General features: G+C 39.7%; 1 protein-coding gene across 1 annotated transcript in view; it reads right to left on the bottom strand.

Moving 5' to 3' along the window:
- OSBPL6 (oxysterol binding protein like 6) overlaps nucleotides 1–18,570 on the bottom strand; it is a 211,430-nt gene that overhangs the window by 99,905 nt on the left and 92,955 nt on the right. The window contains 1 exon segment of the mRNA XM_047722287.1: nucleotides 15,610–15,800. The gene's annotated coding sequence lies outside the window, so the exon portion shown is untranslated.

Here is an 18,570-nt window from a genome sequence, read left to right as displayed (position 1 = left end):
AGACCCATGGTCCATCAAATTTCCATTCCTAGGAAAAGCACCAGAGAATTCCAGGGCATGGCTCTAATAGCCTCATGAAGGGAACATCAGTTCTTCATGGATCTCTCTTCTACATCATATGGAGTAGGAGACAGCATTCCAGAGAGCCATGAGGTACCAGCAATGGCACATCTTTTTCAACACACAGCACTAGCAAAGAAGGAGTACACAACTCGAAATAAACAGACTGCTATACATAAACCTAAACAAATTCTTGGGGAAAGTGCTAGAATCAGTGCCACACTGGTTTGTGAACCAGCTTAAACTTCCTCTAATGATTTAAGAATTGTTCTACTTATTTATTGGTAACTTTTCATATCAAAGTTTTCCTGAAAGTCAGCTGAAGTCAGCCATCTTTGAATATCACACTAATCTATTAAATTATAATGTGGCAACGACCTTATTTGAAAACTGTAATTTGAGCTGATTTTTTTTTTTCTGAGCTGATGTATTTTCTAACAGGGACATATGCCCTAGATTTAATAATTATATATTCTTTCTAATCTAGTTTTAATCTTGTAATTGGTAGGAAACTTTTATTCCAGGAATATGGTCCAGCTCTTTCCTCTTATTTTAGGTTTTATTGGGGTTTGGGCATTATGCACTGGACTATTCTCAGAACTGAATCTTCAAAACCCTGTAATCATAAAGAGATTAGGGAATTGGTCCTTATCCTGAACAACCAAACACCTCTACTATTCCCTCGAGTAATTCTTCTCTGGACTTCTATGAATTTTATAATTAATAAAACACAAATGGCCTTTCAAACAATTATCGAGTAAAAAAATGACATATCAAACATATTATTTTGAGGTAGGGACCTAGAAAACAGATCATCACCTCCTTCCTAGCTTTCTCTATTGAGTCAGGAGAAAAATACCAATAAAAACAGCAGCCTCTTACCATGTGTCAGGCCAGATGTCACACTTCCCAGCCAGGAACACTTCTGTTATTCATAGTGTTATTCTTCTGTTATTCAGAATAATCTGAATATCTTCTGTTATCTGAATATCTTCTGTTATTCAGAAGTTATTCTTCTGTTATTCAGATACACTTCTGTTATTCAGATGACCAAGGTAGGGTTTAGGAAATTTATTAAATAGGATACTCGGTTTGGTTTCCAAATCTATTTGACCTCAAAGACCATGCCACAAATTCTTACATTGCTATTTAGCCTTAATTTACTAATTATTTAATAAATTAACCAAATGACAAGTCTAGTTTTTTTTTTTTTTCTTACAGGATGGTACTGATGGCAAGCAATACAAATTTATAGAGGATTTTAACCTGGGATTCATGGATGGATTTAGCACATTCTTTAACCTAGAAATGGGGCGCCTGGGTGGCTCAGATGGTTAAGCATCTGCCTTCGGCTCAGGTCATGACCCCAGAGTCCTGGGATTGAGCCCCACATCAGGCTGCCTGCTCAGTGGGGAGCCTGCTTCTCCCTCTCCCCCTGCTTGTGCTCTCTCTTTCTCTGTCTCTTTCTCTTTCTCTCAGATGAAGAAATAAAATCTTAAGAAAAATAAAAATAAAAAATAAAAACCAGGAATGATGTGGAGAGTGCTAGGTATACATGCATTTTATTTTCCTAGGGAGATATTCAGCAGCTTTTATCAGATTATCAAGTGGCTAAGAATGTACATCCTTGGGAGTTCATATTTCTAAGAGGACTGATACCAGTATAGATTAAAAAAAAAACAATCCATGGGTACAAAAGCTGGATCACATATTTAATAGAATGAGATCACAGGACATTTGATTCTGATGAAAGTATGTGCCATGAACAGTTTTGACAAGGCCGTTTCAAGTGTCACTTTGATAATTTTACCAGAGCTAATTTTCTTTTTTTTTTTAATTTTATTTATTTATTTTTTAAAATTTCTTTTCAGCGTAACAGTATTCATTGTTTTTGCACCACACCCAGGGCTCCATGCAATCTGTGCCCTCTCTAATACTCACCACCTGGTTCCCCCAACCTTCCACCCCCCACCCCTTCAAAACCCTCAGATTGTTTTTCAGAGTCCATAGTCTCTCATGGTTCACCTCCCCTTCCAATTTCCCTCAGTTCCCTTCTCCTCTCCATCTCCACTTGTCCTCCATGCTATTTGTTATTACCAGAGCTAATTTTCTAACATTTGTCAGCCACTTTTTCATTCAGCATTTGATTTCTGACTCTCGCTAACATGTTTTGAAACGAAGCTTGGTAATGTCATAATTCCTATTTTAACAGGAAAAATAATATTGGGAACTACAGTTCCCGTGACTGCTAATAAGTATGGATTGTCAGCAGAGTGCAGACCTTTTAAAAGGCAACAACAGGAAACATTAAAGATTGGGCTTCTGCTTTATGATCTAAAATAATAATGCATTAATCCATGTTGACAGCATATAAACTGATACTGAGGCACCAAGTGATGAGTAGCAGCAAATGTCCTGTTCTCTAGAGGAATTTCCTGTCAAAATAAGCGTTTCTATACTGAGCTGAGGTATACTGAAGAGTTGGCTAAAGCAGATAAATTGGCTTAGGTTGAAAATGCACCTGAATTTAATTCTGATGCACTGTCACTGGGAATGTAAAATGGCATAACTGCTATTGAAAATGGTAATGGTGGGGCATGTGGGTGGCTCAGGCAATTAAGCATCTGCCTTCAGCTCAAGTCATGATCCCAGGGTCCTGGGGTTGAGCCCCACCTTGGGTCCCTGCTCAGTGGTGAGTCTGCTTCTCCCTCTCCCTCTGCCCCATCCCCTCCTGCTCCCTCTACCCATACTCACTCTCTCTCAAGTAAATACATAAAATAAAATAAGATAAAATAAATTAAAGAGAAATCTATTTTTAAAAAAGAAAATGGTATGGAGGTTCTTCAGAAGTTAAAAATAAAATTACTATATGATTCAGCAATTCCAATTCTGGTATATACCCAAAAGAACTGAAAGCAGGGACCTGAACAGATATTTGTGTATCATATTCATAGCAGCATTCTTCATAATAGCTAAGATATGGAAGCAATTCAAGTGTCCATCAGCAGATGAATGAATAAACAAAATGTGGTATATTTGTACAAAGGAGTATCATTCAGCCTTAAAAAGGGTGGAAATTCTGATACATGTTATGATGTGCATGAACTTTGAAGACATCTGGCTATGTAAAATAAGGACAAATATTGTAGGAGTCTACTTATATGCAGTACCTAGAGTGGTCAAATTCACAGAGGCAGAAAGTAGATGGGTGGTTGGCAGGGTCTATGAGTGGGGAGATTGGAGCTTGTGTTTAATAAGTACAGAATTTCTGTTTGGAAGATGAAAAAGTTCTCAAGAAAAGTTGTTGTCTGGGGTGGGGGGATGGGCAAAATGGATGAAGGGGAGTGGGAGCTACAGGCTTCCAGTTACAGAATGACTAAATCATAGGGATGGAAGACACAGCCTAGGGAAAACAGTCAATGGTATTGCAGTAGCATTGGAGGGTGACAGATGGCGGCTACACTTGTGGCAAGCACAGCCTAGCACAGAATTGTCGAATCCCTGTGCTGCACACCTGAAATTAATGTAACATTGTATGTCAACTGCACTTCAAATAAAAACAGAAAAAAGTGGTTGTCTGAGTCTACTGGGGCGGCTGCAACAAAATACTGTAGACTAAGCAGCTCATAAACAAGCATCTATTTGCCACAGTTCTGGAGGCTGGGAAGTCCGGTATCATGGCACCAGTGGATTTGGAATCTGGTAAAAAAACCACCTCCTGGTTCATAGTTGGCCATCTTCTTATTGTGTCCTCCCCTAGCAGAAGGGGGCAAGGGATCTCTACAGAATCTCTTTTCATTCCATTTGCATGGGCTGCACCCTCAGGACCTAATTACGTCCCCACAGCCCCACTTCCTAATACTATCCCCTTAGGAATTAGGATTTCAACATATGAATTTTGGGGGGACCCGGACATTCCGACCACAGCTGCGGGGATGGTTATAGAATAATGTGAAGGTATTTAATGCCTCTGAAATGAGAATTTTAAAACTGTTAAAATGACAAATTTTATGTATATTTTATAACAATAAAAAAGGCCCTATACTATCACCTATAATGACTTTTATAACATGCAGACATTAATTTTGTACTATTTTATGCTCAGGTTTCAATTTCTTTGTAAGATCTTTCTTAACCTATTAGAATTGCTGCTTCGATCTGTATTACTTCCATAGTTACGCATACATACTTTATTGAATATGCACCGCTTGTGTTTATCTGTCCTGGTTCCGTGTGATCTTTGTGAGGGGGAACTATGCCCCTTTCATCACTGTAGTCTGATGTCAGGGGCCACAATAACCAGTCGGATTGTTTCCTGGGCTTCTCATTTCAGTGAAGACGTAAGCCCTCTATTACAGACATTAAATACAGTTGATTGTGACCCCAGCCTGCCTGAGACATCACCCTCAGGCCATTTCTTTGATTTCACTATATTTGATAGGCCAAAATAATCCAAATGAGTTGCGGACTGGAGTTTCTTATCTGTTCAGTAGTTAGAAAGACTGTACAAAGTTCAACATTCCCAAGAGAAAACCTCATGTTGGTCCTTAAAAAAGACCCACCCGGCTGCTAATGGTACTCTTGAGGCCCGGGGCATTATCTGTTCTGTTCTCCCTGGTGCTGGGTCATACATGAGGAGCAGGAATAGAGGCAGGAGTGTAATTCTTTCAAAACACAAATGAATTAGCCTGATTGCCCAGAGTTACCACACCTGCCACCCACCTAATTTACTAGCCATTATCTACCCAGTCACAAATATTTCCTGATTAGGAGCCTTATGCAGAATTTTTTAAAAACTGCCACCCCTCCAGGATAGCACGGTGTAGGTAGGCCTTTACCCACGTATCAGGGAGGTAATATTTGTGTTTGCATTGGGCATTCAGCATGAAAGCTGGTTTCAATTATTTCTCATTCATTGCCACGGGAGAGAAGGCAGAGCTGACAATAACGGAGGATTTAGGGCGGGGCCCAGGCTCTTCAGCCTCAGGTACTCATTTAACTGGGGTGTGGTAATCTTCACCCACACCTCGTGGTGAGCTGGAGCCAGTTCAGGCTCCAGAGGGGACTGGGTGCATCTCTCGACAGCCCAGCCTTCAGAGACCTCCTTTGGGAAGGTGAAATTGGCCATGGTGAGAGTATGTAAGCCAGGTGAATCAGCAGCGCCCCCTTTTTTTCGAGGGCTTATTTTTTAAGCCTTTGCCAGTACCCCACTGCCTATATCCTATGCTGTCTTTTCCTTTTATTTTTACACTGAAAAGAAAAGAAAACAAAACAAAACAAACAAACAAAAACCATGGATTGCCTAGGTCTGAAACCTATCCCAACTTTGCCATTTCCTCGCTATGAAACCTCGGGGAATTTACTTAATTTCTCTGTGCCTCAGTTTCCTTATCTATAAAACAGGAATAAAAACATCAATTTCATGAAGTTGTAAGAAGTAAATGCCATAATTTGTGCAAAATGGTTAGTTATTACACCTCCACTTGTGAGCCCCTTATCCAAATGACTGTTTCCGGGAGAGCATCAATTTCCTCCATGAACAGATTCAGGACCCCTAACTCTCAAGACTACCAATTTTGAGACTGATTTGACCCATGACACTGTTTTATCAAAAGCCCCTATGAAAAAGGTTTGCTAATTTTCCATCAAAGGATCAAGAGCATTTTGGGGGCAACTGCATAATTTAACAAAAGTCCACAAAATAGAAACTGATGTACCAGTATGTCTTTAAATGGAGTTGGGGGCATATCCTTATTAAAAAGAAGCCTACACTCAAATATAAGAGAATGATCAAATAACACACTTAAGATTATTTTAGTACCAAAAATAATTGAGACTGATATAAAGTGAAGTAATAGTAATGCCTTGATAAAATACATTTGAGGTCTGGATAGTATCTAATGCACGGTACGTTATAGCTAAAAACAACAAAAATGGATGGCACAAAGTCTGTGCTTGAGCCTTCCTTTTCCAGAAGATCACAAGATCTTGTGCTTCAGGACCTTTGTTTCCTTTATGCAGGGAAGATACTTCAGTGCCCAACTGACGTCATGGGATTTTACAGGAATCAAGAAAGAAAGAGGTACTTTAAAATACACACTGTGGGTGGTATATTTAAAGCATCCACCTCTTGGTTTCAGCTCAGGTGGTGATCTCAGGATCAGAAGATGGAGCCCCCCAACTCCCTACACGGAGGGGGGCGGTCTGAGCTCAGCAAGGAGTCTACTAAGAAAGACTCTCTTTCTCTCTCTCTCTGCCCCTCCCCCATGCTCTCTCTCTCTCAAATAAATAAATCTTAAAAAAAAAAAATACACATATTGGGATAAAGCTCAAAGACTATATACAGGATCTATTTTACCCCCAAACTCCACTGAAAACAACAGTAAAGGGACTTTTTTTTAGGATTTATTTATTTATTTGACAGCAAGAGAGAGAAAGAATATGGAGGTGGGCAGGGCACAAACAGAAAGAGAACCTCTGTACGCTAAGCATGGAGCCAGACGTGGGGCTTGATCTCATGACCCTGAGATCATGACCTGAGCCAAAATCAAGGGTCTGACACTTAACCAACTGAGCCACGGAGGCATGCCACCCTGTTCCTTTCTAAAGCAAAGCCCAAGAGTAGTGAGAACAGGCAGCAATAGCAACAGAAGTTTGGGACTAGAAAACAGATAAAAGTAGTAAAATGGTATGTGGTTCATTGATGAGTCCTGTCACAAAGATGATGAGTGGAAGTTTAAGGAATTCAAAGGAAGTTTTAATATATCATTTGATACTGAGCTGAGATGAAAAAAAGCTACTCTTCCCCAAATCCAAAGCCTGGAAAATGCCAACACTAGCCATCTGCTAGAGAGGTTTTGGAAGGTGGTCCCAGGACCAACATGCCATCTGGGAACTTGTTTCAAATGCAAATTCTTGAGCTTGTCCATACTAGCGGGTCAAAACCTATGAGGCCAGGCCCTATGTTTCAACAAGCCTGACTCTGGGCAGTAGGTGTGAAGGACTGCCCACCCAACCTTGTTCTGTACTGACCTAACACTAGCACTAGGGAATAATAATACAGTATGACACAGAGTCACTCCCAAGTAATAGATCTGAAGCCTCAAAAATAAGGGAATTGTTAACATATTCCCTCAGAAATTAAAAAAATTATCATAAGAATTTCAAGTGATAGCTGAAATGTTTAGCATTTCACATTCATATAAATGGCCTTCTACTACTAAAATCAATACTGAAAACTAGCAAGCTTATGAAAAACTATTTTTACTACACACACACACAGTATCTCCATTTATAAATAAAAAATAAGATAAAGCAGAGCTCTATCATGAACCAACGGGACTTTATTGTCTACTAATGCTTGCGACTACACCATTTTGGGGCTCCCAGATTCAGAAATGGACAGAGATCACCTGGTCACCGTCTGATTCCATCGGAGGTGAGCAAACTTTTTACATCAAGGGCCAGACAAAATATTTTAGGCTTTACAAGCCATACCGTCTCCCCGCAGCTACTGAACACTGCTATCGTAGTGGAAAAGCAGCCACAGAAACTACGCACGTGAATAAGCATGGCTATGTCCTGCTAAAACTTAATTTCTAAAGCCGGGTTTGCAAGCCAGTTTTGCCCGTGGGCTATAACTTGTTAATGCTTGAACTAGGTGATGGAAGGTTAGGAAGCATTCTCAGGACCAGATACTGCAAAGTACTTTTAAAGACTGCAGACTCCCAAACAGCTTCCCACGGCAGGTCTGTTAATCCACACAACAGTTGGCAAAGCGTTCACAAAGGAGATTCAGAATTTAATGCCTTCTTGTCAACTTCAGATTTCTCTATCACCCCTAATGTGCAAAAGAAGATACTTTATGTTTAGAAATACATGAATTAAAAAATACTAATAAGATAAAGGGCAGAGAGGATTGCTTCGACAGGGGCTAACTTTTATCTAAGAGGCCAGTTCATTGAAAAGCTCCGTGTGAAAAAGGTTCGCTCCCATTTACCTGAAAGATAACATCCTAAGAGTTCAAGAGTATTTCAAGAAATGCATAAATTATTTTTAAGAAGGAAAAACATCAATTAACTTTATCTGTAAGTTTTGTTATATTTCTGACATCTAATAAGCTAAAATGAAGACTTAAAAAAGGAGAAAATAGGGCAAGTCCAAAAATGAGTGATGGGTCAAGTACAAGAGCATTTAAGTAATAAATTCTCAACCAACCTCCCCACAGTCCCTTCCTGTGGAAATCTGGCAATGTCATCTTTGCAAATCGAAGAAACACTGTACTTGATTTACTATAAACGTTGGTATTTCTTCACCAGTTCTTTCTCTTAAGTGTTTTATTTTGGAATAATTCAGATTTGCAGAGGAGTTACAAATACGCCACAGCCAAGTTCCCATTTACTCTTCCCCAAGGACTTCCTCCAGTTTTTAGAAGCTGACAACACAAGAGATTTTAACCTTAAAGTCCCAACTTAAAAAAAAAAAAAAAAAGGAGACATTTGGAAATAAATTCACATGCCAAATTTGTAGGTATTGTTTAAATAAACTGTCCAGTGCTCCCAAATTCAGTACTCTGAACATGAAAATGTAGTCAGCACACTAGCCTTCAGTTCTCAGCTCATGTCACCTCAAAATAGACACCATCTCTGTCACTTTCTAGCACAATATTCTTTTCATTTCCTTCACAACACTTCTCCCACCCAATAGTTGGGTTCATTTGTTTATTAGCATATTATCTGTTCCCAGATACTTTACCAGTTATGATTCCTGCTCTCCTTATTATAATCTTTGGGCCCAAAATAGTGACTGGTATATTCTGAGGGGACAAATGCTCAAGAGACGTTGCTAGAAGGATGACTGAATGAATATGAACAAATGCCTCCATAAATGAGTGAACACTGCAGACCCAGCAGGAATGACACAAGGCACAGGATAAAACACACATATATTCCAGTTGTCATTGTTTCTGAAACCTCAAACCTTAAAAGTCTACCACCATACTTAATACCCAGGAGCACTGAGTGTTATACACGACTAATGAGTCATTGAACACTTACGTCAAACAGTAATGCTGTACTCTATGTTGGCTAACTGAACATAATGAAAAAATAATAATAAATAAAAATTTATTTTAAAAAGCCTACCACCAGGGCGCCTGGGTGGCTCAGTGGGTTAGGCCGCTGCCTTCGGCTCAGGTCATGATCTCAGGGTCCTGGGATCGAGTCCCGCATCTGGTTCTCTGCTCGGCAGAGATCCTGCTTCCCTCTCTCTCTCTCTGCCTGCCTCCCCATCTACTTGTGATCTCTCTCTGTCAAATAAATAAATAAATAAATCTTTAAAAAAAAAAAAAAGTCTACCACCAGCCATACACAGTGAAGTTTCGGGGAGCCTGTGTGTTAGTCCATCACCTTTGAAATCACTTCTTAACTACTGCAAAGTTTAGAATTGTTATTCCTGATACATCCTTGTTCTCTGAAAGCCAAACTTTTCAAAGTAGAAGTGTCTCATTGCTACACCTGAAATTAATAGAACACCATTAACTATACTGGAATTAAAATAAATTTAAATAAATAGAAGAAAGAAGTGTCTCATTGGTTCACGACACACAGTACTTCCTAGCATTATTCATCTGATGTGAAAAGTCAATAAAGAAAAATTTTAAATCAACTTCAAAGTTAGATTAATTACAGTCTTAATTATCCTTCTGTATGTAAAAGTTTATTTGAAAAAACTCAAATACTAGATTCTAACGTTATGGTGGCAGTTTGGGAATAAGACATTTTGAGGAGAAGAGTGAAAAGTATAAAAGACAAAACAGGGAGTGATGTAGCTCTCCTTCTCCCTCCCTTGCTCAGCCCTCAGCTCTGGGTCCAGGAATCACCCAGGTGGAGGAGAAAGAAAGGAAGGATAGATGTCTGGCAGGAAGAAGGATGGAAGGGAGGGAGGCAGGAGAGACTACCTATCCCCATATTCTCTAGGAGCACTTGCATTGATCCCATGATCACATATTAGAAAATATGTTCAAAATCAAAGCACTTGATCACTTGACCAACCTAGTGGGGGAAAGGGCATTCCAAGATACAGATCGGTCAAATATCCATTTATCAAATAAAAAGAAGCAAGAAGACAAGAACGGGGCACTTTCAGGCTCTTTACTTCATTTAGAATGTTTTTCTTCTATCTCTGGACCCGCACTGTTGAGGAAGGGTAGACATTAATAAATACATCTAATGCAGCACAAACCCATCCCCCATCCAAAGAGAACAATAATCCCACTGTCGCTTCTGGACCGTCTCCTGCTTATGATGTATTGAGTGGCAAATAACTCAAAATATCTGGTGAACTAAATGTTGAATAGACTGAATTTCACTGCCAAGAAACATATCAACATTGATACTAAAAACGGAGTTTGAAGGAAAAATTTTCTAACCTCACACATAAATTTTGAAAGACCAAAACTAATGAGAATAAAAGATAAATAAAACTCTAGAGCTTTTTTTCTGCATAAAATTAAAGTCATAATAAGTAGTAGTCATGCTGAGCTTATTCATTTGAAACTATTTTACGTACTTAATGAATAAAGCAAGTAAATTTGTAATCTTATTTTGAACCAAGATTTTCAGTGTAAGTGAAAAGAGATACAGATATAAAACCAAATAATACTAAAACGCCATAAAGTTAACTTGAAAAAAGTCAGTATGAGCTCATATGTTTTATTTTTAAATATATTTAGTTTCTACTCTGCCCTTGAAAAAGCCGAGAAACTGTGAAAACCCGTAAGAATGAGCCCTCTTAACACCCAGACTGTAGTTTCTGAATTCCATTAACTACTTAAAAGAACGAGGGTTTCTTGGAATGGCTGGTACTTAGACTGGGGTAGGAAATGTACAAGAGGAACTTGGGGCACTCTCTTGGGACAGAAAAGCAGGGTCAAGAAATTAATGGGACAGAAGTGCTTCCAGGATGTTCTCTATCTTGATCTGGTTGCTGATAATATGGAAATGGTCAGTTGGTGAAAATTCATTGGGATTCTTTTATGATAGGCTCTCTCTTCTGTATGTATACATAGGAGCCAATTTGAAGGGAATCCCAAGGAACAAAAAAGGTATTACTTGAGGATCTGGGGGGGAAATCACTGCAATTAATTAAAAACATAAGTATTTTTAAAATCTATGAATTTATGATGATACTCAAGGAAAAAGGAAACTCTTGCCCTAAAAAAAAAAAAAAACCAAAAAGCCACACAAAGAAATATCTTTGATCACCCTTTAAAGAAATTAAAGCACTAATTCTGAAACTGTCTATCAAAAAGTTAATTTTAAGCTCGTACTCTGCTTTTCCTGGATGACTATATTTCAGGGTCAAATACAAGTTGATCCAAAAACATGACATCTACTTCTAAAGATCTTATTTGTTTGTTTGTTTGTTTGTTTGTTTTGTCAGAGAGACTGAGAGAGAGAGAGCGAGCGAGCGCACAAGCACAAGCACAAGCAGGGGGAGTTGCAGGCAGAGAGCGAGGGAGAAGCAGGCTCCCCACTGAGCAGGGAGCCTGATGCAGGGCTTGATTCCAGGACTCTGGGATCATGGCTTGAGCTGAAGGCAGACACTTAACTGACTGAGCCACCCAGGCATCCCGATGTCTACTTCACCTAAGAGTAAAAAGGAGGAGGGATAAATAAGTGTGTGTATGGGAATTCACTATACAGTTTACTCTCTTTACTTTTGTATAGTTTGAAATTTTTCTAAATGAAAGGAATTTTTTTTAAAGTAGAGAAAAAAACAGCAAAAGACAAAAAGAATCTTAAATAAATCAAAATTTCCTTCTTCCCTACTATTCACTTATGAAACCTACATTATTAAAGCATACTTGTTTTTTTCCCACTTACTTCTTCATTCCAATTTTACTGGATATGTATCTAATGCACAATTTACTTTTCATAGCTGGTCTAAATTTTTCAGATTTGGGGGTAACCGTTTTTCCAAAACCTCACCTACCAGAATGAGAAAGACAATGTACAGGGGGATCAACTTGTCTGAGCACAGCTTTTATCCCTGGATAGAGACTTTTCCCTGGTCATTTGTTTCCACTCTTCTCAATGGAGTGAGAAGGAAATTTTGAGGTCCTCTCATTCTGCTTCCCTGTAGAAAAGACCTAGCTACCGGCCTGCTACCTTCCCCCAGGCTCCTTCAGCTCTTTAGAATTAGATGTCTGTTGAGCAGACGAGACCTCCTTCAACCTGAGAGACAGAAGAGAAGGAGAAGCCTGGGAGAGGAAGAAAGGGGCAGGTGAAATGACACTGGCATTACCAATTCTCACTGGATATCGCCTCCATTTCCACTACCTAAGGGAGGAGATAAAAAAAATTATAAAGCAGATAAAAGGGAGCAAACATCAGCAAAGAGTTTCTCCTCTATCCATGTTATATTTGCTGACTGGTTAGCTGATTTCCTGAGTTTACCTTAATCATGACATTCCAACCTGTTTTATATGTCCATAATGGCTTTGAAGCACTCCCTACCCCATTTTGTCAGTCCTGGTTAAGAAAAAGGGAATGGGGAGGTAATAACAGAACTTCAAGAAAATGAGATAAAAGGGGCTTTCTGAAATATTTCCTGAGTATACATGCATACAAACTAATTCCTATGTTGAAAGAACAACACAAATAAACACATTTCATAAAGGAAATGAGATGCTTGCATTTTCCTTTTAAAGAAAAGTTTAGGGGTGCCTGGGTGGCTCAGTTGGTTGGGCAACTGCCTTCGGCTCAGGTCCTCATCCTGGAGTCCTGGGATCGAGTCCCGCATCGGGCTCCCTGCTCAGCGGGGAGTCTGCTTCTCCCGCTGAGCTCTCTCCTCTCATGCTCTCCCTCTCTCTCATTCTTTCTCTCTCTCTCTCTCTCTCAAATCAATAAATAAAATCTTTTAAAAAAAGAGAAAAGAAGAGTTTAACTTCTGTCTCGTGGTCAACTCACAATTCAGCAAATGTGTATGGGAACAAATTTCCATTTACTTTATTTCCATGAAATTAAACCTGATGGTCACAGGGACTCATGAACATTTCATCTCTGTTTGTGGTCAAGTATCAAGAGATCCTAAGCAATCCTGGCCTAGGAGATTCCCTGAGAAAGAGCAAAGTAATATAGCCAGGACCCTAAACCACCTGAAATAAACATTCAGACCAGCCAGCCTTCTGTCCTGTCTGCTTCAACATTACAAATGGATATCCTGAGACCTAAACTCCACTTAAAGTAACAGGCACTATCCATTCAAAGGTAAATGAATTGTTGGGCCAAGAACTGCTGTTTGGGGATTGAGTCAGTTTCCTCTAGCTATGATCAAACTCTGATCAAATAATTAATGTTTGGGTTTAGCTAATGTAGACAGAAAAGGACCCTATGATTTGAAATGCTTTTATGGTTAAAGTTCTTTATTACTGTATAAAATTTTGATTCAATATCAAATTGACAGGAACATCCCCGGAAAGAGTTCAGCTTCCAACAATATACAGCGATCAAAGATGCAGAAAGAAACACTTTGTGATTTGACTACAACCCACTATGCCTGAAGGTACACCTGATTCTGATGGCAAGATTTCTCAATGTCAAAAGTTCCACACGTGTAGATGGCACAGCACATTGTTCACTGAATCACTCTGGTGTCCAGACTGAGTCGGGGGCTGGTAGATGGACTCCAATGTCCATGGGGATCATTCAAAAAGAGGTCAAATCAATGAATCGGTTTTGCCTCCCAAGGACGAAAACAGTTAAGATCAGGTGCTGGACTCCGGGGTCATACACTATCACTCTGAAAATGACAACCTCAAGGTCTGGAAACCTCATCACTATGAAATTTCCAAACTAAGAACAATGGACCATTCTGATTTTGGAAAAGTCTTCCTTCTTCATAGGCCAGTCTCAGAGGGGTCGGCTTAACCTCAGAAAACCATCACTTTTCAAACACACACCTTTCATATAAAGCAATAAAATGACAAACAAGAATGAAGACTAACAGTGTGTTATGCGTAAAGTACATGGAAGTGACGTCATGAAAGGAGAGGAGAAGAAAGTGACGCCCAAAGCAGGAGACTTGACTGCAAACGCCTACAGGCACCAAGACACATAACATGAGCCTGGAAGGCCGGTTGCATTAAATACTTAGGGAATGGTAAAGCTTAGCAAACTTCAGTCCTTGGAATAGTAATAAGACCAGATTTTTAATCTTCCAAGAGAAGCCAGGTATCTGATTTTTTCTGTGATGTTTCTAGATTGTCCAATATTGGGAATTAACTCCACTTTAAAAAGGAAAATGTTTACAGGTTAAAAGATTATTGTCTAATATTTGACCTATAGGCCGCTGGTTGGCAAGCTCTGCTCTAAAATGTAATTTTAAATAATGCAGTAATAAACAAAAAGCTTCTCACATAACTATGATTACATTAAAGTGTTGAGCCTTGGTTTCTGCTCTACCAAGAGGAACCAGTCCATGCAAGGAAAGGGTAGGAGCAGTATCAGAAGATTTGAGGTGTTTCCCAAATTACAGATGTCTAAACACCACAACCACCCCGGTGCCCCAGGGCAAATAAGAGTTTGAGTAGAGGACACACAGCTTGTGGGAGCCCCCAAGAACTCTGCTGGTACACCCTCCCACTCTGGGCATCACTAACCTCAAGACAGTAGAAAGCTTTGTGTTAACTGGGAGGAATGTGTCCAAATTGTGAAGATCGAAGTCACTGAGCCTAAGATATCACACAGCATATGTGAAGTAGCTCTGAAAATAATAACCACAAATACCAAAGATGACAAGGAGCCCCCCCCCACCATAGTAAGCATTGCTGATATATGATTTGTTATTTCAGTCTCTTGGGGAAAAAAGAAAATCAACCACTGGTTTTCTAAGAACGATTATTAAAAAAAGGATACATTTTAAGAATATGTGTATGCAGGCACCTATGTGCATATACGTAAATAATCAAGCAGGGTTAACATTTCATTTTGTGGGATTATTATCTGCAGCTTTTTTACCCCAGAAGGGAAGGGCGATGTCTTATTTCCACATGATGTCAGACTACACATAGAAAAAGGTTAACAAGTCTTTTGGCATGTTTTTCTACTTCCTAGCCTAAAAAAAAAAAAAAAAAAATCCAGCAGAACTTTTTTTTTTTTTAAAGATTTTATTTATTTATTTGACAGAGAGAGATCACAAGCAGGCAGAGAGGCAGGCAGAGAGAGAGGAAGGGAAGCAGGCTCCCTGCTGAGCAGAGAGCCCGATGCGGGACTCGATCCCAGGACCCTGAGATCATGACCTGAGCCGAAGGCAGCGGCTTAACCCACTGAGCCACCCAGGCGCCCCTCCAGCAGAACTTTTTATGAAGATGCCTAAACATAACCAGGATTATTATATATTACTTTGTAGTCTCATAGAACACAGAAAAGAATGTATAAAGAAACATCTTCCCGTGATTTGGTAATGTCTCACTAATCTTTTGCTGTTATTAAGCACTGCCTAATCTAATCCTGTGTCTGATCTTAAGCTTGTGTTCTCCTAACTTACCTTGTGACCAGAAGTCAAAGTCTTCCAGGTCAGTGTTAAGGTAAAAGCTGTTCAAAGTGGTTTATCCTCAGATGCCAGCAGCCTTTTCCCTGGGACTCGGTCTGTCTGTTGACCCTGCTGGGGTGATCTGGTCGATGACAGGAGTGGCTCCTTGATTTCTTTCTCTTGCTGTTTTATGGCAAGGGGCAGAACTGAAAAAGAGAGATTATGCTCACATAGTACAACTCCACAGAACTTCCATGAGCTTCTCAGGGGACTGCGGATGACCAATCAGAAAATTCTTTCCAGTTTATCTTTTGAGGAGAAAGTTCATAAGGGATGGTCTCAGATTTTTACCTCTTTTGTCTGTCTTACGGAGTCTCAAGGATGTAGCCACTGAATGCATCGGCCATCAGTAACATTCATAACTGACATCTTACCCAGAGTTTGGACTAAGAAAACTCTCAATTTATATAGCAGATATTTTCTAAAAGGGGGCAAAGCAGATTTTCCAAAAACATGTTTAACCCTCCAATTAAATGTTAACCTTAGTGTGTGTGTATGTGTGTATGTGTGTATGTACGTATGTAAGTAGGCTCCACACCCAGTTTCCTTCCTTCCTTCCTTCCTTCCTTCCTTCCTTCCTTCCTTCCTTCCTGTAAGGCTCCACACCCAGCACAGAGCCTAATGCAGGGCTTGAATTCACCACAATGAGATCAAGCCCTGAGCTGAGATCAAGAGTCAGATGCTTAACTGACTGAGCCACCTACGTGCCCCTAAACCTTAGTTTTTAAAAACAGTAAGTTAAAGTAGTTTCACCACATAAGCATACTATGTACCCTGATAAAGACTCACTCGTAGTCTGTTATGTGCCATACAGAGTGCAACTGCCAAACTCCTAGAACAATCCTCAGCAGAAAGAGCTGACTAGGGGCACCTAGGTGGCTCATATGGTTGGGTGTCTGCCTTTGGTTCAGGTCGTGATCCCAGGGTCCTGGGACAGAGCCCTTCATTAGGAGTCTGCTTCTCCCTCTCTCTCCCTACTGTTGCCCTTGCTTGTGCTCTCTTGCTCTGTCAAATAAATAATTTTTTTTTAAAGCTGACTATACAATCAAAGAATACAGTTTTCAACTTGACATTATTTCTCAGAAGGCAAAGGATATTTTATGAGAAGATAAACTATGTTCACTTTAAGGCAAAGAAGAAGAAGTTGCGGGGAGGAGAGAAGAGGATGAGGAAGAGGAGGAGGAGGAGGGGGAAGAAGAAGAAAAACCTGATAAGTACTCCAAAGTAGAAGCTAAATGGGTTACTCTGATCCTGAAATGAGACAGCAGGTTTTTCCTTCAAAGCATAAACCTCTCTAGCAAGTTTGGTTATTCACAAGGTAGTTTTAAAAAGCTTTAAAAGTCCCCAGGTTTGATTATTTTTCAAGCCTCTTCTTTCACTTGGTTTTGGTTTTTCTCTTTTTACTTAAGGAAAAGGAAAAAAAATAATGCACAAATATATATTCTGAAAGACAAAGACTTCACAGAGGAGCAAAAGATTGATGCCTACTCAGGAGCCTATGCTGTGACTGCTCCTATAAGTTACATTTTTCCAGGAAAGAAAGGGGGGTATTTTAACACCCCCTACACCTCTACAAAAAAATGGTTTTTTAAAAACCTCTATTATGCTGTAAGGCAATCTCATGCATCTTATAGGTCCTAAGTAAAATGTCACTGATGACTGCTATGATGACATAGAATATTAGAACTAAAGTCAGGGTCCATCAAGATTATTTTTGTATGCTCAGCATGACACCTGTTTTTTCTTTCTGCAAACACCACTCAATCCTTGCTCTTTAATCCCACATAACTGAAGGCGGACTGAATACGGTCTGCTGCAGGAAATCCCCTCCCCACTTTTCTTTGCTCTTTACTATGATGGACTCTGCCAAGCTTTGGAAAAGAAGAGGACACTGAAAAAGTAAAAGAAGAAAACTATGGCAAAGCCCACCCCCCACCTTCCCCACCCCATGCTAAACTGCAGGTTCTTTTCACCCATGCCCATTCCTCTTCCCTAGTGTTACTCGCCATAACCTCTTATAATCCCGAAAGGGCAAGTGGGAGAGTAAAAGAGAAAAGATGACCATGGAGTAAAATCATGGTTTCCTCTCTGCTTCCTCCAGTCCAGCAGCAGAGGAAAGGAAGAAAGCAGATGAACCTTGCTCACCATATCTAAGGGATTCCCAGATGGTGCATGTGTTTTGTTGCCAGCCTAGCCCAAGGAGCATTTTTCCACTTCATTCATCTCTTTTCCCTTTACCTATACGTCCTTCAAACCCTACCTCAAAATCACAATCGCCAAAACCTTCACTGATCTTCTCTGCTAGAAAGAAGCAACTTATCTCACCTGATACCTTGGTCAATTCTACTGGTATATAGAGCTGTCTTGCTTACACCTGTTATCTCCTCTATCAGACTGTGCTGAGTCTGAGAAGCAAAGACTGGACCTTGGTTTTCCGCACACAGTAAGTGTGAGTTAAAAAGTGAAACTTAACAACACTTCTATTTGTATGTATGTGATTTGTAAGAAATTAATCTATTATTGTTCCTTTTGCACAAAAGCGTGTTTTTCTACACAGCGTGTATGGAATGTCACAGCATAAAGCTTTTGGCTTGTTTTGAGACTATAATGAAGGTTCATATGGACATTCTGCACAACTTTCAAGATGACAGCAACCACAATAAAGTGAAGAGCCTTCTATAACCGTCGGGGAGTGGCGGTAGCTGACCATTCTGATTAAAAATTAGCACTCTATCAATATGTGGTTCAGATATAATCAGTCATCCCTGATAGTTCCTGAAGCCAGAAATATTAGGCATAATTATTTTAATTCAGCCTCAAAAACTTGAGTAGGACAGAAAAATTTATATCATCACATTCAAGTTCCACATTTGCAGGTGGCTAATATATTGTCTTGTTCAAAAACCAGGAAGTCTA

The sequence above is a fragment of the Lutra lutra genome, chromosome 3 (genome assembly GCF_902655055.1).
Source record: "Lutra lutra chromosome 3, mLutLut1.2, whole genome shotgun sequence".
In the NCBI taxonomy this organism is placed as follows: Eukaryota; Metazoa; Chordata; class Mammalia; order Carnivora; family Mustelidae; genus Lutra; species Lutra lutra.
Note: the sequence above shows the minus strand (reverse complement) of the source record. Positions and strands in the feature narration are given on the sequence as shown.